The 24,039-nt window shown below is 38.2% G+C and overlaps 1 protein-coding gene across 2 annotated transcripts in view; it reads left to right on the forward strand.

The window, feature by feature from the left end:
• ARL15 (ADP ribosylation factor like GTPase 15) overlaps positions 1–24,039 on the forward strand; it is a 407,980-nt gene that overhangs the window by 161,081 nt on the left and 222,860 nt on the right. The window lies entirely within an intron of this gene.

Below are 24,039 nucleotides of genomic sequence, written 5' to 3' on the forward strand. Positions count from 1 at the left end.
TTTAATGTAATAGATAAGCCATACATTATGCAGGGCGAAGAACTGTATTTTAGAGTAGTTTGTATTCATATCGCAGGTTTTATTGTATTAGATCTTTTTAGAATGTATTTGTTCTGATAATAAATCTTTGCCAATGGGTTCTTTGCTGGTCAGGCACATTTATTGGATAGGCTGTACCCCAAACTATACATCACTCAGTCTTTCATTACACTCTCTGTCTGAGATTTTTTGGTTGTGTTTTATGTCAGTCAGGGTCTTAACCCATGTAAATAGGTTAACAAAGAAATCAGTCAATTCAGTGAACCTACTAAATTCTCTAATGGCACAGGAAAATGGCGAGTGCTCTGAAGTTCAGTATCATATTGGTGAGTTTAATGACTTAGAAGAAAGTTCTCTTCCATCTCTTTAATCACTTTGTGATATTGACCTTCCTTCCCCCCACCCCCGTCACTTTTTCTGAGTTCATTCTAACTGACCTACTTTTAACTTGATGCAATTGAAGCACAAACTTTATGCCATTTTAATAGTGTTAGTGCCTTCTTATTTTTATCTCCTAATGTATTAGTTGATCTTCTCAGGTGTTTTAGAGAGCTGTATCTAGGGCAAGTTTACTGCTGTCAGTCTGTTTTATAGCTACCTTTGATTTTTATAGCATTAATATTTAAATCAACCACGGTTGATAAATTCCGGTTTTCCTTTAAGGCATTTGGTTTTGTTGTTTTGACTACAAAAATTATAAAACACGAGTGTTCTTGTAATGGAGACATTTTTCTATGTAAAAATTTTTAAAAGACTGCTCTTTTAGGTTGAATATTTTGATACTACTTCGTGGTTTCTTTTTTTGTTTTTGTTTTTTTTAACATGAAATTTATTGTGAAATTGGTTTCCATACAACACCCAGTGCTCATCCCAACAGGTGCCCTCCTCAATGCCCATCACCAACCCACCCCTCCCTCCCACCCCCGATATTACTTTGTGGTTTCTAGTAACCCTGCTTCTCAGTGACCATAGTATTAGAGAACATATTGGAAAAGTCTCATGGAATCAAAATGTATGCTTTGAGAATTCTTTTGGTTTTAATTGTGGTTGATACTTAGTAAGGATTTTATTACTAGGCTAGACACAGAACTTTTATTAAACCCCCTCCAGGTGTAAGAAACTGCTGATTAATTGATAAGGTGTTTCTTATAGATGTTAGCTGGATGGTACAAATAGAGAATGTGCCGAGACAAGTGAACATTTGAGGGAATTTTTGTAGCCTTGATTCTGTGCCACTGTAACGTTTAAATTCAATACGATAAAAGAAGAATTCGAGGACCGGGGTTTGTAAGATGGGAATCTGTCTGTTCCCAAGCATGGTTTACTTTTACTGAAAAAAACTTCACCGACAGTTGCAGTAAGGGACATGGCAATGGAGAGGGTACCACAGAGTTTGGTGATAACATTTTAGCTCATGCCTCTTGTGTGATGACGTGAGACCTAGGTAAAAGATAGAGCTTCCGAGACTGGGACGTGAGTTCCAGGCTCATGATAATGTGGTGTTTGGCACGTGATATTCTACCCCCTTAATTTTAATAGTCCTATTTGCAGTTGAGGGGCTGTCTCAAGAAGGTGATTTTTTTCCGAGTAGAATCTAACTGTGTATCCTGCGTTGAATGCTCAGAGGCAAACTGTGGAGGGAATTTGGCGCGTTCAGTAAGTCCTTTATTTAACAAATATTTTTGGAGGGCCCTTTCTGTCTGGAAGAAGACTGGGCCCTAGGCTGTGTCTCACCCAAGAACGCAGGAGAAGCAGGCTAACCCCTGAGAAGAGTGTAGTTTTCCTAGGATTTACAGTATCTCTTCTGTAGTAAGAAGATCATCCCGGTATAAGGTATATATTGTGGCATTTATGGAGATTTGTGACCAACTGAAATCAGGTTGCTTGCTTCAAAATTTCTGAGTTTAGGAGGAAAGAGTGGAGTGTTTTAGGATCAATTTGTGGAGATACGAGACCTTTATAGAGGGTTTCTTAGAAGTTGAATCAGGTTGTTAATCAGGGAAAAATCTTGACATCAAGGAATAAATCCAAGAAGATAGATGGAAAGATAGCCATACTGAGTGCCACAACATCACTGGTGTGTGGAATGCTCAGATAGTTGTGCTCACTGTAGGGTTATTTCAAGAGGTTGGCATGGCCCAGCTCCTCCCTGCCAACTCCTTTTTTTTTTTAACCCCTTTCTGAAGGTTCCAAGGTGCTCCATCACCCGCATTCTCAACCTTCAGTTAAATTTTTTATTTCTTCAAAATAAGAAGAGGCATGAACTTGGGCTCCTTATCTATTGAGAAGAAATGGTGTGAAATGAAATAACAATGACCAGGGGAGTTAAATGAAACTCACTCTTGGGAGATCTTAAGAAGAAACTTTGTTTACGTACACACAACTGATAGATGTCTGTGTATGTTCATATATATAATTTATATGTAAAACATATTTTAGAACTATACATATAGTCCTATGTTCTCATCAATTTTCTCTTTTCTGAGGGTGTTTCCTAAATCTTTCACCTAACTGAATTCTCCTTCTGAAACCAATATTGCACTGTATATTAACTAACATTTAAATTTAAAAAATCTATGTCCTCAAAAAAATTCTTAAAATTCTCATTCACATATATTTTTCTCATGTGGTCTTTTCCTACCATTCATGCAATCATTCTAGCACAATTGTATATCAAGCCTGATTCTAGGAGCTGAGAATAAGAGATACTTAAAATACATCCCCATCTTCAAGAAATTCCTGATTTGGGCTTATGGAGACATTCGTGAAAACAAATTTGACATCGAAGCTGCTTTTATCGTTCATTTTCTGTCTCTGACTCTGTTCAGTCAAACTCTTGCTCACTCAGGGTTCTGACTCCAGTGCTGTAGTCCTGCTTCCCTTCAGATCTCTTCAGGATTGGCTTCTGAATCAGTCTTCACCTCAACTTTCCAATCTACCTAGAGTCTTCCAGAAACGCATCGTCTTCATATTCTTTTATTCTTTTTAGTTCATTTATTCAACAACTATTTATTAAGCACACATAGAACCAGGCTGGGTTCTAGAGACTGGTGGTTATAGCATCAAGACAAAGCACAGTCCTTGCATAGACCAGCTGATGGACACAAGGGGAGACTCTTGTGTACTTGTCTCCTTGATTAAAGCCCAATATTCCTACTTACGGACCTGGAACTTTCTAGGCTAATCCCTTCAGTACTTGAAAGGATTTTAAATACCATCCGGGAGAGCTCTTCTGATCTCTACAAAGGACATTCTGTAGTATTGCTTAGTGGATTTGTTCTTCTTGCAAATTCTTTCATTTCGGAGGTTTTCGTTGAAACTAATCCAAATCCTTTCTTTTTTAGTTTTAATTAATTACCCTGCTTGTCTTGTGATAGATATTATTCTGGATGTTGTGCAAGATACCTAACAGGATCCTCAACAGACAGAAAGCTTCATCTTTGAACAAATATCCCTTGTTCCTAGTAGAGGAAGCCCAGCCATTCTATATGATTCTAGGCAAGTCTGTTTTCCTGTATCTCTACTGCTGTGTCTGTAAAATGTCGTAATAATAGTTCCTGCATTACATAATCGTTGTGAGGACTAAATTAGCATAGGTCAAGTACTTAGAGATCACCTGGCCATAGCTGACATTTTTGGAAGATTTACATTATAATTATACCTTTGCCCTCCCAACCCCCCTAAAAAACACCATTCATAAGCCCTTTCCCCAAGGTCTCGAGAAATCGCCCAAATTACATATTGATTGTTTTTTCTCCTTGCAGTCATGCCTCTCTCCCTCGTGGACAAGATGATCTTTTTCTTCATTTTGTCACACCTGTTTAAACTGAAAAGTCACAGGGAAGGGACCTCCTTGGAATCTTTTGGTTAACTGCCTAGCGTATTTTTTTGGCAGTGCATGTGTGTTAATATTAGATGTTTTTGTCCCATCTACCTTATCCCCTTTCTCTCTGTTTTCAGTTTCCACCTGAAAAATCTCTTCTATCTCAGTGCCTCTGAGTTGCTTCCATTCTGTTTGGCTTGTGTATTTAAACCACATTACTAAGGTAAATGAAGCATCCGGCATTTAGCTGAATTGGAAGCACCGGTCCCATTGCGGTGACATTACAGCTCTGGTGAGTTTTCATTTTAGAAATTTCCAGTCCTGAAATCTGCAGGTTTTTGTGCATTCAGAGATGTTTTTCACTTGATTTTGAAATTGCATTTGCAAATTGATAGGACCCAGAGAGGAAAAATTCATTTCTTAACACGTTTGGCTTGTTACCTTTTATTGATAAGGATCCAGACATCCTACTATTCCTTTTGCTTTCCCTAACTGAATTCTGGAACCAAGATTGGTCTTGTCAAATGACTTGTTTTCTTCCTCTGATATTCTAATGAGTTCTGTCTGACTTGCTTCCCCACCCAGTAAACCGTTTGGCAGTCTTGTCTTCCCAGTTGACACTGGAAAAGGCGAAAGCTGAAAAGCAGTGAGCTGTCTTACATGCTTCAGTATTGGCTGCTACTTGTCAATCGGAAGGAAAGTTCATGAAGATTTTTGTTTGCACTTTATTTTTCTCCCTTTAAAGACGAGACGACTTTGCTTTTGCAGAAGGTGGTGAGGGGAGTGTGGAACAGTGCAAGTTGTGTTCGTTTACCCATTTACTTCAGCCCATGCAATAGTGATTGAATGATTTTTGAGGATTGTCAGCTAAGCCATTTTTTAAAAGGTTGCTTCTTTCAGCAGCCAAGCTGTTATATGAAACAGATGTTGACTCTGTCCTGTTTCTTTGTTTGCCTGGAGGAATACACCGCCTCCTCATAGTGAAAGGTGCTGTTTCTTTGTATCCTGCTAGTTATCTTGGTGCTGTTAATCTGTCCAGGTTATTTGCATTTCTTAATTTCACCAGACAAACGGTACGGATTTCTTGACAGGCAACCCAGGGGGCACTGCTGCCTGCTTCTTTTAATTTCTGCTTTCTGTGCCCAGGCCATTTGATGCCTTTCACCAAAATAAAGCCTTCTTCCTTCAGAGTCTCCGATTAAACCTTCTTTCAGAAGGAACAACAGCTCTCTTTTATTTGATGTGTTCTCACAGCCCTTTGTGGATTATGATTATTACCTCCGTATCTTCACTACCAACTTCTTTTTAAAACAAATCATAGCTAAATATCTATGAATTTAATGTCATTGCCTCTACTATCCAGTAGAGGAGGAATCAAGACCATATGAACAGTATAGGTAGACCCGAAGACCTTATTATGGCCACATTGCTTTAAGGAACGAGTGGGGTTGAAAGATTTCTTGCTGCTGTGAAAGAGAACAACTTGCCATTCAAAAACTCTTTTAGACCTCTCCAAACAAGGATTTCTCTGGAAGAGGTGGCAAGAAACCATGACCCTGGCAAAGGAACGTGATAGCACAAAGTGGGGGCCTGTGGAAGGCCAGGTCCACAGCATACCTTGTGATCGTGCTATAAGCTCAATTATAGTCAGCTGCACTCAAGTAAGTCTGCATCTTCCATATCTGTTGTAGAATTACAAGGAAGAAATGTGATTCAGCCTTAAGACACTCTGTCCCTCTATGCATTTTAGCTTCTTGTTGTTGTTTTCTTATCTGCAAAATGTAAGTTTTAATAAATCATCACTACTTATTTCCCAAGGGATTGGGCTGGAAAAGAAAAGTTCAGTTGCCTAAAGCCCCTGGAGGGATGCTTTAAGATAGACAGTGGTATTTCCACTAATTCTGTTTTTATAGTGGCGGTTCCAGTGTCATATGTAATAGTGAATGATCGAAACTTCTTGATATAGTATTGTTTCCTTATCTAGGAAAAGAACCAGGCCTTTCTGGAATGGGGACAACCGGTTAACTCCTGGCTCTCTGAGCTGTGTACTTTCTCAGTGAGGCTTAGGCTCTACTAGGGGAAATGATATTGGTATAAAGCCAAGTGACTTGGATGCAAGTTGAAAGGCCACAGCTATCTGAATTGGTTGAACAGGATCCCAGGGTGGTGGTGTTCAAGCGTTTTTTACACTTGCTAAGGGAAAACTGAGCCAAACAGTCAGCAGAGCCAAATAAATGAATCTGGGGGCCCAGAAGTCCGTTACTGGCTGATGTAGACCTGACCTTAATTTTTGTTTTCTTCTGGAGAAGTGCCCTAGGAAATTTTTTTTTTTTTTTAATTTGTCTTCCTGGTCATAGTTTAGGATAGTACTTAACAATCTACTCTTCTAAGACTAGATAGATACACAGATAGATAAACATACATACAGTGTTCCAAGAAACTAGTTTCCTGGCCTTTTGACCCCCCCTGAGAATAGGGATCTCACATGCTGCTAAGGTTGCCTGCCTCACCATTGATTCCTATTCAGGGGCAGTCAGGTCATTTTATATCTTCCAACTCTACCAAACTTCCTCACAGAACATTTGTGTTGGGTTCTTAGCTTCTTAACCCTCACGAGGGAAAAAGATATTTCTGTTTCTCCCAGGGGCTGCCATAATAGCAACTAATTTTCATTGTGTATTTGGTTTCAGTCTGATATTGCAGCGACAGCACTGGAAGTCAAGAGACTAGTATTTTTCTCTATCCAAACAAGCCATGGGACACTGGGCAAGGCTCTTGACTTTTCCAAGGCTGCTTTCTTTTCTAGCAGCTGAGCATGCTGATAACCATTCTCCTTTGGATATAACTAGTTTATTTTTTTATCCTGAAACCCATAGTTATCTACTTCACTTTGGCCCCTAGGGACCATAGAGCTCACTTTTAACAACTATGCATGATTATCGTACTTTATTTTTTTCTAAGTTCATTTAACCCTAACTTCCTCTATTTTTTCTTTCTTTGTTTTTTTTTTGTTGTTGTTTTTTGTTTTGTTTTTTTTTTTGGTATTGTAGACATTTCAAAAAATCTGTGTGTGTTATGTGAGACAGGTATATATGTTCATGAGATAACAACTCATACTAACTTCAAGTTCCTGTGACTTAAAGTCACTGTGCTGTTTACTTCAAGAAGCACTACGGTCTAGTGTGGGAAATACTATAACAAGATTGAGCGCAAGGGAAAGACAAGTCATAGAAGTGGCAGTGGGTTTGGTCTAATCTTTCAACCATAAACGAAGTCCACTGTCAACTCCTTGACTTACATCTCATCTGTTTTCTTCCTAGACTTCTACTCTGTGATGTCCTTGTCCTTTCTACGTGATCAGAATTGCGTCTTATACTCAATCCTGTTACAGTCTTTAGCATACCAGACTATAACGTTATGAAGAATTGAAAAACACACCATAATCTTAATAGTTTATTATGTTGTGATATAAAACATATCTGCAGTTCCAAGATGGAGAGAAAATTGCTGGTCATGCCCCAAGATACTAGAGTAAGGCTAGACCCTTAAGAAGCAAAATGTTGCTTTGTTGTTGAATTCATTTCAGTGAATACTTAATAAATACTAATTATATGCAATCACTTAGAGATCTCATCCCTGCACCTGCACACACAGGAGCCCCTGAGCCCGTTTCTTCAGATAGTTTAAGTTTTCTCTTACTTATTTTGAGAGAGAGAGAACACAACGGAGAGAGAGAGAGTCCCAAGCAGGCTCCACGCTGCCAGCACAGAGCCAGACGCGGGGCCCCATCTCACCACTGGGAGATCATGACCTGAGCTGAAATCAAGAGTCAGACACTTAACCAGCTGAGCTACCCAGGCAGCCCTCTTCAGATATTTTGATGGGAGAGTAATATTGGCCATAATGTTTATGTAATTTCTTAGAAAAGATTAAACAACTTTACTAGATTTCTACAATTATCAAGTTGACAGTTCAAGAGGTAATATGTTTGTAGCTATTCATTACTTAGCAGACTAAGTTGGTTCTCTGACCTATCCCTTAGAACTGAACAAAATTGAACTGGTTAGATTTGTTTTGAGGCATTGTAAATGTGTTGCTTTTTAATTCCTTAAGGTCCAAAGCATTGTCAAGAAGCTCTATTGAAGATGCTTGATCATTTTAATCTTGAAATTCACTGATATTTTATGGCATCATTGTGAGAAGCAATGTAAAGAATTTATTGCATAAAGTTAACTTTAATTACAGGTATGTGGAGTACTTATGATTGAACGTTGAAGGTTGATTTTTTTATATACTCCCTCCTTTGCCATAATTTTATAAAATTTCAAAAAATCAGAAAATGATTATAAGTTAAATCTGTAACAAAGATTTAATCCACAGTGAAGAAAGGAAAGCATGCCAAAGACTGAGGCATGGGCAAGGAAAACATGACATAGAAGGGGAATTCATCAGGATTAATAATCAGAGAGCTTATTGGAGTTATTAATTGGGGCTTTACATTTGGACCTATGCCCTTATTTTTCTTCTCTCCTGTGTTAAGTCGTGGATAGCAGCTGTGTTTACCCACAAACTAAATCTTGGAAGTGGGTGCTAGACTCAGAGAGGCAAGACAGTGCCCTAATAATGTACAAACTGCCAGGTGGGTTGCAAAGCCCACACACACAGGAGAGAAGCCACTTGTCTGTCCCTATTAATCACTGAAAGTAGGCAATGGTAAACAAAAGAGCTGGCAAACGTAGATTCTTAAAAGATAAGCATATAATCACGGCACACAACAATATGAGGAAAATCGGCACCATCAAAGAAAACTTACCCCATCAAAAGAAGAAAAAGTATCGAGGGACCTAGAGGTAATAGAGTGATCAGAAGAAGACATTCAGAGAGATAAGGTTTTGTATTATGAAAAGGAATCTAACACAGGGACGCCTGGGTGGCTCAGTCGGTAGAGCATCCGACTCATTCTCGATCTCAGGGTCATGAGTTCAAGCCCCACATTGGGTGTGGAGCCTACTTAAAAAAAAAAAAAAATCTAACACAGAACTTGGGAAATGAATTTGACTTTAAAATTTAAAATGAAAATGTCAGTTGACACAACTCAGATGTAAATTTAAAAAAACTAAGGATTGAGTTAGGGAATTTCCTCAGAATGCCCTGCAAAAGGATGACTTTGGAAATATGAGAGAAAATTGAGAAGACTGAAGGAACAGTTATAGAGTTCTAACATCCCTCTAAGAGTTCTAAAAAGAGAGTAAAGAGAAATTACAGAGAATAAAATAATCAAAGTAGAAAAACCTCAAATGTGAAAAAAGACTTACTCAAATTTAATGAGTCTTCTGAGGCCAAGAAAAGACTTCTATCTAGACATATTATAAAGAAAAAAATCATTAATTGTAATCACAGGAACGCACAAGGAAGTGAATTCTGATTTTAACATAGGAGATGTCAGGTAGAATCATAAAGTATATTTTCTTTAGATTACACATTGTAATTAAAAGAAAAAAAAATGTTCATGTTTATTTATTCTTGGGAGAGAAAGAGCACAAGCGGGGGCGAGGCAGAGAGAGGGAAACAGAATGTGAAGCAGACTCCAGGCTGTCAGCACAGAGCCTGCTGGCGGGGCTCAAACCCACGAACTGTGTGATCATGACCTGAGCCGAAGTTGGGCGCTCAACCGACTGAACCACTCAGGTGCCTCATTAAAAGAAATTTTGAATTTTTTTTTTTTTAAATTTTTTTTTTCAACGTTTATTTATTTTTGGGACAGAGAGAGACAGAGCATGAACGGGGGAGGGGCAGAGAGAGAGGGAGACACAGAATCGGAAACAGGCTCCAGGCTCTGAGCCATCAGCCCAGAGCCCGACGCGGGGCTCGAACTCACGGACCGCGAGATCGTGACCTGGCTGAAGTCGGACGCTTAACCGACTGCGCCACCCAGGCGCCCCAAATTTTGAAATTTAAATATATTTCTTTAAAAATTAAGGGTTGGGAATGTAAGCTGGTACAGCCACTCTGGAAAACAGTATGGAAGTTCCTCAAAAAACTAAAAATAGAACTACCCTATGACCCAGCAATTGCACTACTAGGTATTTATCCAAGGGATACAGGTGTGCTTTTTTGAAGGGACACAGACACCCCCATGTTTATAGCAGCACTATCAACAATAGCCAAAGTATGGAAACAGCCCAAATGTCCATTGGATGGATGAATGGATAAAGAAGATGTGGTATACGTATACAATGGAGTATTACTCGGCAATCAAAAAGAATGAAATCTTGCCATTTGCAACTACGTGGATGGAACTGGAGGGTATTATGCTGAGTGACATTAGTCCGTCAGAGAGAGACAAATATCAGATGGCTTCACTCATATGAGGACTTTACGAGGCAAAACAGATGAACATAAGGGATGGGAAGCAAAAAGAGTACAAAAACAGGGAGGGAGACAAAACATAAGAGACTCTTAAATATAGAGAACAGACTGAGGGCTGCTGGAGGGGTTGTGGGAGGGGGGATAGGCTAAATGGGTAAGGGGCACTAACGAATCTACTCCTGAAATCATTGTTGCATTATATGGTAACTAATTTGGATGTAAATTTAAAATAAATAAAATGAAATATATATATATATTTCAGATATATATATATATATCTCAAGTAGAAAAAAAAATTAAGGGTAAACATGAAAACAGTAAAAGGATGATGTCTACATAAATACAATTTTTTAAAAATCTGAAAAGTTATTCAGCTAACGTAAACAATTCTAGAATGGAGTGAGTTCACTGGGATCAAGTAGAATTTTTGTTTTTTCTTGTGTGAACTTTGTTCATGAGAATTTAAGAAATACAATTTAAGAAAAGACACCATAAAGATAGAAAGCTAAGGATATTTGATAAATTCAGCAACATGCAAAAATGGAAAAAGAACAAAACAGTCATGATAAACAGAAAACATGTATATGTTGATAACTGCGAAAACGAATAAATTAAGTTCCCCTTTTATATAGGTGGCATAAAAAACAATGAATGTTGGGGCGCCTGGGTGGCGCAGTCGGTTAAGCGTCCGACTTCAGCCAGGTCGCGATCTCGCGGTCCGTGAGTTCGAGCCCCGCGTCGGGCTCTGGGCTGATGGCTCAGAGCCTGGAGCCTGTTTCCGATTCTGTGTCTCCCTCTCTCTCTGCCCCTCCCCCGTTCATGCTCTGTCTCGCTCTGTCCCAAAAATAAATAAAAAAACGTTGAAAAAAAATTAAAAAAAAAAAAAAAAAAAAAAAACAATGAATGTAACATATTCAGCTATATGTGGTTATGAGACACTTCTGCAACAACGACAAATGCAGCAAGGTAAAAATAAAGGGATAGAAGAGATAGCCTTAAAAAGACCATTGAAAAGAAAGTACTGGGAGCATTATTAACATCAAATGAAACAAGGTGCGCCTGGGTGGCTCAGTCAGTTAAGGGTCCAACTTTGGCTCAAGTCATGATCTGTGCTGACAACTCAGAGCCTGGAGCCTGCTTCAGATTCTGTGCCCCCGTCTCTCTCTGCTCCCCCCCTCCCACTTTCTCTCCTTCCCTTCCTCCCTCTCTCTTGCTCTCCTCTCAAAAATAAATATTAAAAAAAAAAAAAATTTTAATCAGGTGAAATGCAATTCACAGCAAAGAACATTAAGTTGATTTATGTTGAGATTTTCATGTTGATCTACTAGGGTAACTGAGTACTCCTGAATCTTTACATAATTCTGAATCTTATAAAACGAAAACTAAGAAAAAGCCAACAGATCCACAATCTGAACTTAATCTAATTAATAATTACTGAATGTCACATTTAAGTAGAAAACACATGTTCTTGGGGTGCCTGGGTGGCTCCGTTAGTTAAGGGTCTCACTCTTGATTAAGGCTCAGGTCGTGATCTCATGGTTTCTGGGATCGAGTCCTGTGTCAGTAAGTGTGGAGCCTGCTGGGGATTCTTTCTCCGCTTTCTTTGCCCCTCCCCCTGCTCAAGCATTCTTTTAAAATAAACATTAAAAAAAACAACACATGTTCTTTTAAAACATGCATAAAATTTACACACAACTATGTTTTCTGACTAAAATCCAGTAAAATTAGAAATTAGTAGCAAATAGACAAAAATAAGAACACATGAAACGGGATTTAAAAGTGCCCTAACCTAAAGAGCCCAAATGTCCATCGCCTGATGAATGGATAAAGAAGATTTGGTGTGTGTATATACAACAGACTACCACTCAGTGATCAGAAAGAATGAAATCTTACCATTTGCAACAATGTGGATGGAACTAGAGTGTATTATGCTCAGTGAAATTAAGTCAGAGACCAATATCTTAAGATTTCACTCAGGTGGAATTTAAGAAACACAGCAGATGAATGTAGGAGAAGGGAAGGAAAAATAAAACCAGGGAGGCAACTATAAGAGACTCTTAAATACAGAGAATAAACTGAGGTTTGCTAGAGAGGAGGAGAGTGGGGGAGGGGTTAAATGGGTGATGGGCATTAGGGAGGGCACTTCCTGGCATGTGCACCGGGTGTTATATGTAACTGGTGAATCAGAGTTCTCCTGAAACCAAAACGATCGGTTAACCTAATTTGAATGTAAATAAGTAAATTCTTAAAAGGAAAAAGGTACCCTAACCTTATACCATCTATAAAAATCAAAATGGATCCTAGACCTAAATATAAAACCTGAAACTATTAAACTTCTAGAAGAAAACTTGAGACAATTTTTGTGACCTTAGGTTAGACAAAGATTTCTTAGATAAGACACCAAAAATCTGCATAGAAAGAAAATTGGTAAGTTGGATTTCATAGTACTTCTGCTTTTTGAAAGACATTGCTAGAGAATGAAAAGGCCATCTATTGACTAGCTAAACCTTATTTGGAGATCTGATAAAAAAAAAAAAACAGCAACAAGAAAAGGAACATTTCAAAAATGGGCAAAAACTTTGAACATCTCCTTTATCCAAGAAGATACAAAGAAGGTAAATAAGGTCATGTAAAAGGGTCCCCACTTTATTAGCCATTCACTTTATTAGCCATTAGGGAAATACAAATTAAAACCACCACACACATATTAAAACGTCTAAAATTTAAAGGCCTGAATATATCAAGTGTTCTGGAAAGAGTGGAGAAGAACTAGAATTTTCATCTAATGCTGGTAGAAATGTACAATGGTACAACCACTTTGAAAAACAGTTTGGTTTGCATTTATGTTAAGAGACTGCCAGTCTTAGAATCAAGCCATTCCACTCTAGGAGAAATGAAAACTATGTTTACACAAAATCCCGTGTGTAAGTGCTCATAGCAACTTTATATTAAAAACTGTCACAACCCACATGTCATCAGTTGGTGAATGGATAAACAGATGTGGCATATCTATATAAGGAAATAGTATCTGGCAGGAAAAAAAGAATGACCTATGGGTACATGCCATAACATGGATGAATCTCTAATTCTGCTGAGCAAAAGAAACTAGACAAAACAGAATGTGTAAGGTGGTATTCCCATACTGGGATAAATTTTTATTCCATTTATAGAAAGTACTAGAAAATGCAAACTGATACTTTAACAAAGTAACAGTATTTCAGGGATTCCCTAAGGGAGAGGGACGGGGCTGCAGAGGGCGAGGGGGGAGTGGAGGGATATAAGGGTTGTGAGAGGGATGCCTGGGTGGTTCAGTCGGTTAAGCCTCTGACTCTTGGTTTTGGCTCAGGTCATGAGCTCATGGTTATGAGATCAATCCCCCATCAGGCTTGGAATGGAGAGTGGAGCCCACTTGGGATTCTCTTTCTCTCCCCTTCTATCTCTGCCCCTCCCACCCGCACTTGCACGGGTGTGCATTCTCTCTCTCTCAAAATAAACTTAAAAAAATAAAATAAAGGGTCATGAGAAAACTTTGGAGGTGATGGATACAATTATTATCTTGATTAGGGTGATGGTTTCACAGATACACATGTATCAAAACCACATTGTATATTTTAAAATGTGTAGTTTATTATATGTCAATTATACCACCATAAAACTGTTGATAATATTCTACACATACAGAAATTAAGAGAGATTCTTTTCTATCATCTCTGGTTAAAAGCATTGAAAGTATGTATTGTGGAGAATTTATGGCCCTTTTCTTGGGTTGCTTTCCAGTGAAGAGTTATTTTAAACAGGCTAAGTTAATATCCGTGGTTTAAAAAAAGAGAACTGTGACTGGGGAAAGACTTCACAAAAATATCAATTTCTGGACGATCATATGTTGCCGAATTGTTAAGGTTAAATATGTAAGCAGTTAAAACTAAGATTAAGATGTTATCAAATCTGTCAATTTAATGTGTAGATTTTAAAAATCTCAGTGCTAATAAGACAGATTGATCTGTCTGCACAGCGGCATCAATTAATCAAAGAAATTCATATGACAGATTCATTATACAAAGAGTGAGAGATTTCTCGGAGTAAACCAGTTGTGGTTCATTCCACAGGGATACTCAAAACCTTAGTGCTGCAGTATTCTTTTTCCAACCTTAGCAGTTATATTTATGAAAAATTTTCCTGTTGGTGATTACACAATGGGCAGGATGCAGGTCTCACACAAAGTTGGAGGTTGAAGGGGAGAAAAAAAAGCAGTAACACTCAAATGAACCAATGTATTAAAAAGCATCTGATTCCAGACCACATTGGAATAATTTGTGTTTTAAGAACACGATTTGTACGTGTGGGTAAAATATCCTCTTTCATTCAGGAATCTACAGCTTTAAATTATCTGCTTGAGCTGATCCTGTGCTATCCAGATTGTATCTCAGGTTAAAGTTTTCCAAGCAGACCTTACTTTGGCATAAAAAGTAAGATATTTTTATTTGCATTTTTCCTTCATTTTTGTGAGTGTCTGTAAGATGGCTGGTTGAGAGTGGTAATGGGTATGTTTGTCGGTTACATTCTATACATAACACGCTAAGGGGGTAGAAGATAACCTATTTGCTCTCTGTCCTTTGCCATTAGTGATCCCAACAAGTTCTTTTGGGGTCTGCTGTGTTCTTTAAGGTGATGGTGCGTTTTAAATTTGGGGTGTGTAAGTAGAAAACCTCTTTCCCCTTTCTAGTTTTTTTCTTCCAAAGTCCTTTAAATAGATTTAGATGTCAATGAATTTTCCCTCTTACTCATTAGATTAAATCTCAGTAAGTAGGGACGGATTAATATAAGCTGCTAAATTGAAAATGCAGAGGCTTGGTTGTCGAGTGTGGGGATTTATAGTACATAATAGATTAGTACATAAGCATGTTGGTATTTTTTCAATGTGGGCTGTCTTTGATGCTGTTACTCTTTTATATATGGTTGTCTAATTTTTTTTTTTTTTTTTTTTTTTACAAATATTTATCTAGTTGTAGAGCATTAGGTCTCCTTGAGCAGATGAAAACCTGTTTAAATGGTAGTGTGGAAAGATCCAAAATGATCATGCCTTGAAGTTAGAATCTGGAAAATAGCCAAAGGTTTTAGATGTATCCCTGAACAGACTTAAAGTTTTCTAGTTATTCTAGATTCTACGTGTGTGCGTAAAAATTCCTGAGATTCAAGCTGAAAGCATTTAATTCTGTAGTCTTCTTAATTCTGGGTGAGAATGAGGGCAGGCAGCAGTGGCTGAAATTTTAGAATGAAAATGTGGACCGCTCTCCATTCTCCAAAACTGGTAAACATAAAACCATTTTCTTAAGGTTCCATCAGGTTTGTTTTCTCTGAGTTTGTTATGTGTGTTACTGTCATGAATTTTAAACCTTTGCTACAGATTTCGGTGAGGACTCAAAGAAAAATCAATTATGCTGGGGGATTTTTGACAGAGGTGTATCAGGAATTGTACTGTGAAAAAAAGAGCAACACCAAACCCAAGAATGTCTTTATTAGTGGTTGCTTTTTAAAATTTCTTGGAGGTTACTTTATTTCTTCAAATCCTTGAAAGAGTCCATATATGCAAGAGAGCTGAGAGGAAAGACCCCAAATCCAGTCCCATGCCTCTACCTACAGTGAAGGAGTAACAATTCAGGGCCCCCCCTCCAAAAAAAAAAAAATGAGAAGAACAAATACAGATGAAGTCCAGATACCTTGATGGAAGATCCTTTCTTTCTAAATATTTATTATTAGCCTTTGCCATGGCTCATGTGTTTTTGTTTTTTTCAAACAACCCTGTCTCTCCTCTATTTAAGGTCAAGTGCCTTCTCCTATCCGTGTCCTAGGTGGGCTTGATATTTTGGTGTTCTGAGTTTTGGAGCTTCTTTATAGTAGTCCTTTCGTTTCAGGCATTAAACATCTTCTTGTCTCCTACATAGGGCCCTAAGTGTTCCTTTGTCCTGTTACTGCCTGGACCTAAGACGACAACATACTGCTTTTTTCTTGGATGAACCTTTCCATCCCATGTCTTCCCTTCCTTCAGGTTTCCAAATTGTGTTTCTCTTCTAATCAGTGGAGAAAGAAAAGAAAAGGAAAAGGAAAAAAAAAAAAATCAAGGAACAATGTATGTTAATTTTCCTTGATTTTTTTTCTTCCATTGTAATTTGAAAGAGGCTATAATACCACGGTTTTGGAGTTTTCTGTTCTATCTCATTATTCCTTTCTCCAAAATGATAATACTTTAAGTGTTAAGGTATTTATTTATTTACTTTATTTGCACTAGGGAATGAGGATGTGAACTTTACAAGTCTTGCAAGGTTTTATCTACCAAGTCTTTGGTCTGAGACTCATGATCAACCTCCTTCCCTACTATTTTAAGACGGAATTTAACAAAACGAGACCATGTGAAAACAGAGTCCTATGTTATAGTTTTTCTCTCCTCAGGTAAAAGGAAAACCCTTAGGCATTGCCTTGCACAAAAAGCATTGAGTGCTGCCCAGATTTAAAGGGTCAAAATAGTTGACTTCGCTTTGATTAAAAGAATTCTCGTTTAATATGGTGCTGGGATTTTAGGTTAATGTGATTTTGACACTGACAGGACACCTCACCACCATTATCATCCTCAGACACTGAGATTTTCCCAAAATCGGTAGAATGCTAGTCCTCTGTTATTTACAGTATTACTGAGATTCTTCTGTTTTCAGACACATAGAATTGTACTGTGCTTTAAGAAAACCCTATGTAGAGAAACACATTAGTAGCTTTTATTAAATAATATGTAGTATTCAAAAATTATTGGTGTCATAAAAGGTTTTGCTCCAAATTTTCTTTAAAGTATTGAAGTCCCGGGGTGCCTGGGTGGCGCAGTCGGTTAAGCGTCCGACTTCAGCCAGGTCACGATCTCGCGGTCCGTGAGTTCGAGCCCCGCGTCAGGCTCTGGGCTGATGGCTCGGAGCCTGGAGCCTGTTTCTGATTCTGTCTCTCTCTCTCTCTCTCTCTGCCCCTCCCCCGTTCATGCTCTGTCTCTCTCTGTCCCAAAAATAAATAAACGTTTAAAAAAAAAAATTAAAAAAAAAATAAATAAAGTATTGAAGTCCCAATACATGTTAAGTTATTTGATTAAGTATTATCAAGACCATTTCTAAGGCATAAATTCTGAAATTTTCTTTCTGGTCCATCTTACGGAGTTTCAAAATTACTGCCACCTACCATGTGCAATTAGCAAATACAAATGTACCTTCAGGTTAAGTTGCTTTGGGAAAATTCTCCATCAGCTGTTATGATATTCAAGTCTTACATACTCCTTCAATCATCATCTGGGACAAAACGTCTCTGTGAAAGAAGAAAAGGAGAAAGAAAGAATGAGTACAAGATAAGGAAATCTAGTAAGAGCATAGAAACTTTGGAAATGAAGCCCTTGCTCTTTACTCACATATTTTTATACCTCCTGTCTTAATAACTACCCGGCTCTCATCTTGGTTTTTCAGTGGGAGAAGCTGAATTGTTAACCTTGATCGGCAGTATGGCTACGAAAATTTTTATTTGGACTATTGGTTTTCAAAGTTTTGTCTGTTATTTTTCATATGGCTCTTAGATAGGCTAGGGCCTGGTACCATTTTAAAGGGAAGTTGGCTGAGAACTGAGAAAAATTTGAGGCTGACCAGATTGTATCCCAAAGTGTAAAGCCCCATAGCAATACAGTGTGAGCCCTGAGGCAGAAAAGAAGGAGTCTCCGAGGAACATGTCCTTCTTGCATACCGTCCCTTTCTGGGAAACGTGTGCAGGGAGTTCACTGGGGGCAGGTCACCAGAGGAGGACACGAGGGGCACGTACAGGACAGCCACGTGTGCATCATTTGGCCCATGTGCTGACCATATGAAACTGTCTTTGGGACTGGAAAATGCCTGACATGGCTGACCTAGAATATATCACTTTGCTGGTTCCTGGCACCGTCCTTGTTTTTAATGTGCAGTGGATGCTGTTGCGCTGTTTGTACAATGCAGCAAGCTTACCGACCTGGGGGAGCTGAAACAAACAAAAAGTTAGCTCCTGCAGTTCTACACCGAGTTTTAAAACAAAACATTTTAATATCTGTAGCTGGAAGGGAAACGTTTGGAGCTTTGTAACTGGCAGGCAGGAGTATAGCGACTGAAGAAGGGATGATTCCGGGGCCAGTTTTGGACACAAAACTGAATAAATGGAAAAGAACCCAGGCAGGACAGTCTCCTGTCTGGCTTCCCAGTAAAGTCAGAGGGGACAGTCCTGGCAGTACTATGGATTTGTATGCTGGGATAGATATAAACAGCAAAACCCTCAGCCCTGTGGCTATAAAAAGAAATATTTTTTATGATATATTCATTGTTTAAGAGCAGCCAGTGAGTTTTGTGTAACATTTGTGCCTATGCAGTTCAAAAACCAGAATTCTGTCTGCTTGTGTGCTTAAGCTCTTTCAGATGTTTTTATTGTGTAACATCGTCTCCAGATTCTTCTTTTAATGTATGGTTCATTTTCCCCCCCTCACAATCTGTTAAAAGATCAGTTTGTGTGAATCTTGACACTGTGATGCTATTTCATGGTTTTAATTTGAATGTGAGTTGTTGCAGCTGGAAGCATAAGATTAATGCCACAGACTTGTTTGTCACAAAAACAGATATTTTACACGGAGTCAAGATGTGTTGAAAAATTGCTTATATTTCACTGGACGTAAGTCACGTTTTGATTCACTTTTGAATTCTTATAATTTGAATTATTCTGAAACAAATAAATGTGTATCTGGTAATATAACTGGCCATTGAAGGTATTTGAAAGGTGGCTTGAATAATGGCCTATTAAGTACATAGTCCGTTAATTAGCCAAAGCTTTTTTTTTTTTGCTGCAAAAATTGTTTTAAATCAGTCTGAGAGTCTATGTAAAAGGTGGAGAACATGGTTATAGAGTTTAAAAATTTGTTCTTGACTGCCTGTGCATTTTTATATACTTCGATAGTGTACCTACATAACAGAATGAAGCTCCTGGTCTCCCATACCTGCTGGCATGTGGAGAGTTCCGGACACACAAGACATGGCGGTGACTTATGGCTTCTCCACCATCACTCTGGGTTAATGGGTGTATTTCCTGCAGTGGCCCAAGCCATCCTTCTTCAAAGCAATGTCAGGAAAGTTGGGTATGCTTTTTCCTTCAGAAGTGAGTCTCACAAGTCGTGTGAAACCTGTTATGGCATTCTGTCCTTCAACTCCTGCATCATATAAGATAACCTGAAACTATACATGTTAAATCAGATGCTACTTAGTCTGATTATATCAGGTAGGAATTGGCTCTTTTCAGATCTCTGAGGTGTGGCTTCACAGTCTCAAATACTTCCATGGTGAGGAAGTCAACGTTTCAGAAAGTATATGTTTACGTGCCATATTTGAAGGGTTGTAATTATTGCAATTCGTGATAATTTGCCAAAATCTACCTTTCTGCCTCTTTGCTGAAACGATCCTCTTCCGCTTTGTGGAGCACGCTCAACAAATAACAGATCTTCCCTACACAGTCATTCAGAAACATGAAACTTGTTATCATATGTTCTGGAAGATCCTCTTCCAAGCTAAATACCTTTCATTTCTTCAACTATTTTCCATGTTATATAATAGTATCCAGGTTCATCACCATCCTGGTGGTCACCTTTGTGGTAATCCCTTATAAAACCTGTATCTGAAAGCATGCTGTTCTAGATGTGGTCTGGCCACGTCTTTTCTTTCAGACACTTAGATTTCTCTTATAGTCAACAGTCCAAGCCATAGCACCTCATTGGTTCATGTTGGATATGCTGTCAGAATACCCAGCTGTTTTAAGTCAGGGCTCCTCTGTTCTTGCATAGTTGATTTTTTTAAGTTCCAAACTCCAGACATTACTTATATCTCTATTAAATTTCATTATGTAAGCACTGGCTCATTGTTCCAGCTTGTCAAGAACTTTTTGACTTTTTTTATTCTGTCCTCCAACATATTAGCAATTTCTTACAACCTTGTGCCATCTGTAAATCTTGAAATGATACCTTTAAAGTTTTTATTCAATTAAAATGTATAAACATGTATCAAATTGTCTACTTTGAGCCAGTCTCATGCTCTCTCCTAGGGATAACAAGATGACTAGCATGTAATCATTCCTTTAGGGAGCTCACAAGCTGTGGGGAATAATAGACATGTAATTATAGAACTATAATGCCCTGTGTTAATTGCTGTAATAGAGTTATGTGTAAAGTGCTAGGGGAACCAAGGTTGGTTGTAAATCGTAGAAGACCCAACCCCTTCCGTGGCACAGCTCCATGAATTTTTGGATATGGCTGTTAAATCACTTCTAATGCTGCCTAACTACTGTCATCTGATTTACTTTTTCTTTCTTGCCCAAGGATACGGCAAGAGACTTGTTAAATATTTTGCTGAAATGATCTCATACAATGCTATTCCCAAAATGTACCAACCTGGTGGGCCAGTCCAGAAGGAACTGAGAATTATTTTTGAAAGACTTCTTAGTGACTCCATGATGGCTCATGATTATCATTTTTTTTTTTAATCTGGGTTGATATTTGCCTATTCTCAGTCTCCCGGTAACTTTCCCATTCTTCATGGTTGTATCACAGTGCTTAGAGGAGTTTTGTGATGATGTCTGAGTTTTTCTGCTATCTTGGTATGTAATCTGTCTGGATCTGGAGACTTGCATTAACTTAAAGAAGCTTGGTGCGCTCCCTCCTCCAAATTTACCTTCTTTTAACTCTTTACAGATTGAAATCGTTCTTTTGAGCCTACCCTGTTGTTTATCTATCTGTTCTTCATAACATTTTTACGAGTATAAATTCGTTTTAGCCCTTACTCTTCTTTTCCCTTCTTATAGTTTCATCCTCCATTAAGGTCATGGGCTGGTTTTTCCTCTCCTTCTCCTCCTCCGATTATGTTGAAACCCTGAAGTCTAATATAAATGACCATCATTGATATTATGGTATCTAGAATAACCTATCCACCATTTCTTCTTTGATAGTCCCAATTAAATTCAGAGATTTGACCTCTTTGTTGTTTTCTCATCTTCTTTGCCATGAGATTGTCAACTGAATAATGTAGACATCTATCAGAACTGAGGGCTTTTTAGGAGCCATGTTTAATGACATCTGGCTCTGATGGCAGAACTGTTAGCAAAACTGGACAAGGCAAGTATTTGGCCATGAACAGTGCTCTTACGGTACTGCCAGCATTTCCCATTCTGTCTCCTTGGGGTTCTGTCACTAACTTACCCCTCTTTCTCGTTTTCCTCAGTACATCTATCAGTACTCCTAATTCAGTCTCATTTGTGTGTAATTTTGACTCTTTAATGTGGCTTGACAATTTCTTGTTTATATTTTTTTATTTAAAAAAATTTTTAGAGCACAAGTTGGGGAGGGGGCAGAGGAGGGAGGAGAGAGAGAGAGAGAGTGTGAATGAATGAATGAATGAATGAATGAATGAATGAGAATCTTAATCAGGCTCCACACACAGCGTGGAGCCCAAAGCAGTGCTTGATCCCATGACCCTGGGATCATGACCCAAGCCAAAATCAAGATTTGGATGCTCAACTGACTGAGCCACCCAGGCACACCGGCTTGACAATTTCTAATTATTTCTTTTAATGTTTGTTTTTTTTTTTTTTTTTTTTTTGAGAGAGCACAAGCCAGGAAAGGGACACAGAGAGGGACAGAGGATCTGAAGTGGGCTCTGTGCTGACAGCAGTGATCCCAATGTGGGGCTTGAGCTCGTGAACCAATAAGATCATGACCTGAGTTAAAGTTGGATGCTCAACCAACTGAGCCACCCAGGTGCCCTGACAATTTCTGATTATTAATGATAAATTATTGATGATTGCTAATTATTAATTATAAAGTAACTTAACTCTGTTTCTGTGTAGAACTTCCCAAATCTTTTATATATCTGTTGTCCTGTGTATTTTGGTATAGATCTGACAAATATCCCGATTATTTTATAAAAGCATATATTTTTGAGTTACTGAATGGTTTTTAGATTAGATATTAAAAGCAGAATTGAAAAAAAAATAAAAGCAGAATGGAAAACATTTTAAGGCCCTTAATAATAAATAGTACAAAGTGGCATTATAGAAAGCTTTCACAGATATACATCCCTGTATAGGGTTCTATTCTATTATCTTGTTGCATGCATCTTTTCTATTGTTGCAGGACATCATTTAGATACTTTTAGGCAATTTGATACCTGAAAAATGGTGCCATATAATTTCAGTTTGCATGTTTTGGATAACTGAGATTAGGTATATCACCTTTGTTCTTGTCTCTTTGTGTCTATTTATCATTTTGATGTTGAAAATAAGGCTATTTTTATACACCAGTTACTCCAGGTGAATTTTTGGGTTGAAAGATTCCCTTGAGATTTTGATTGGTAATGCATGAAACTCACTAGTAAATCTGGAAAGAATTGAAATACTTACTATTTTTAGTCTTCCTGTCTAAGGAGATGACCTGGTGCTTTGTTTGTGCGAGCACTGTTTGTTCAAATGTTGGGATTTTTCCATAGTAGCATATTTTACTGTTATTGCATGAGTTTTTAAATTTTTAGTAGTAGTAAAAAGATTTTAAAGCATTTAAACTTTGTTTCTAATCACCTTATGGAACCATATTATTGAAGTCTAGTTAATTCTCTTGGCTTTGTAGCTATACGGCCATTATCTGCAAATAATGATCATTTTAATCTCTTTTCCATTGGTTATTCCTCTTACATCAGTCTCTTGCCTTGTTGTATTGGCTAGAACATTAAGAACAATGCTAAATAATTCTGATGATAGAACCACAATTTTTATTCCTCTGCACCTCGTGTAAAAGGTTTTCAGCATATAAAAGGTACTCTGAAACTGGAGCGGGTTGACTTGAATTTAGCTGTCAGAGCTTTGATTCTAGCTGGCAAACTAGAAACTGTGCATAAATAAAAATAGTACAAGATAGAAAGTTACACATGACATTAAAAACTATGGATAACTACTCTTTAGTGGAGGAAAAAAGATGATATACAAGTGCAGTAAAAGGAATGGTTGTGGTGCAGGTGGCATTTTAATTCAGGACTTGAGAATAGATTGCGCTCAAAGATAGAGAGGAGGTTCCCAGCCAAGGGAAAAGACATATGCAGAGGCGGTGGCACTTGGGGAACATGATGGGTATAAGATAAAATGTGAGCAGTCATTTTGGCCACTGCAAAGATTTCCTAAGTGGTGTAGAAGGATTTGAGGATAGAAGTGACCACTTGGGTTAGACCATTGGGAGCCTCGAATGGCAGCTAAGCTATTTTGACCTGACCAATGCTTCCCAAGATTTTTCACATCAGATGCATGGGAAATAATATTTTTATGACATTGAGATAAACAGAAACCACTTCCTGCGAGAGGTGATGACAAGAAATGGGGGAATTATGCCCCAGGTCCCACTGGACACCCTAATGGCTGCCAAATTTCAACACATCTGTAATCCTTCCGATGGATGTACATGTTAGGAAGGTGAGATTTTATCAAGGGATAGTTTCTTTCTGATTTCAGTTTAAAGTTGTTTTGAACTTTCTACTGAGCAAACTACCTCTTCTCTTTCTCTCTCTCTCTCACACACACACACACACACTCTCTCTCTCTCTCTCTCTCTCTCTCTCTTTCTCTTTCTCTCCCCCCGCTTCCTCCTCACATGTCCCACGTTTTCAGTTCCCATTTGAAGTGCCACTAGTCCTATTGATCTTCCCTTCAGAACCTTAGCTTTTAATTGTAAGAAGAGATCCCAGTCTTCTGTG

Source organism: Lynx canadensis, chromosome A1 (assembly GCF_007474595.2).
Source record: "Lynx canadensis isolate LIC74 chromosome A1, mLynCan4.pri.v2, whole genome shotgun sequence".
Lineage (NCBI taxonomy): Eukaryota > Metazoa > Chordata > Mammalia > Carnivora > Felidae > Lynx > Lynx canadensis.